We start from the raw sequence: 1,106 nt of genomic DNA on the forward strand, positions 1-1,106 counted from the left end.
GAGGACCAAGGGCAAGCCTTGAAAGACAGATTCGATAATCAAAAGGAAATCAATCTCCCTCACGCTCTTGAAGAGTGGAAAACCCTGAGGTTTCAGGATTTCCAAAGGGTTAGAGATTACAATTCCACTATCTTGAGGATAGTTGCACAATTAAAATATTGTGGTAACCCTGTCACCGAAGCAGAAATGCTTGACAAGACATACAATACTTTCCACAAAGAACACAAGGTCTTGTCCCGAATTTACAGAAAATGTGGGTACACCAAATTTTCTGAATTGATGGTAACACTCATGTTGGCTGAAAAAAACGATGAGTTACTAATCAAAAACCATAATTCCCGACCTACGGGAACCAAGGCATTTCCCGAAGTGAATGCTACGGTGGTAGAATATTCGGGAAGGAGAAACCAGACCAACCAAGGTCGTGGTCGGCGTTTCAACAACAAACGTGGAAAGCCTTACTATCCTAAAAGTATTAGATCTAACAAATGGGTTAGATCTGAACAACTTCCTAAAGGCAAAGAAACCGAAGAGGATACCACAAAGAAAAGTGAGACTGTATGTTACAGATGTGGATGTAAAGGACATTGGTCCCGTACCTGTCGTACTCCCCCACATTTGTGTAAGTTATATCAAGAGTCCATAAAAGGAAAGGCTAAAGAGGTGAACCTCACGGAAAACGTTGAAGGGACCTCATACCTTGAATCCTCTGATTTCGCAAATGAGCTGGACTAGAATACTCTTGAAGAGTACGGAAATGTTTCTAAAAAAGACTACTGAATAGTCCTCACTTGTAATGTATAATAATTATGTTTTCAAAGAATAATGTTGTTTTAACAACAATATATGTATAATTATTGTTTATTTTCTTTAAATAATCAATGAATAAATTTCACGTTTCACTGTTATTTAATGTTTATGATAATTTCAGAAATGGATCAAAACGCAAATGGAACAAACTCTAAGAAAGAGATTCAAGAGATATGTATACTAGATAGTGGAACAACGCACACTATCTTGAGAAAAAAATATATATTTTTCAGATATAAAACCAAAAAGAATTACTGTCAATACAATATCAGGTCCTGCAGACGTGATTGAAGGAA

General features: G+C 36.6%; 1 pseudogene; it reads left to right on the forward strand.

Annotated features, from left to right (window-relative positions):
- The first annotated feature begins 279 nt into the window (after window positions 1-279).
- Window positions 280-1,106, forward strand: part of LOC106330206 — a 7,466-nt pseudogene continuing 6,639 nt past the window's right edge.

The sequence above is a fragment of the Brassica oleracea genome, chromosome C3 (genome assembly GCF_000695525.1).
Source record: "Brassica oleracea var. oleracea cultivar TO1000 chromosome C3, BOL, whole genome shotgun sequence".
Lineage (NCBI taxonomy): Eukaryota > Viridiplantae > Streptophyta > Magnoliopsida > Brassicales > Brassicaceae > Brassica > Brassica oleracea.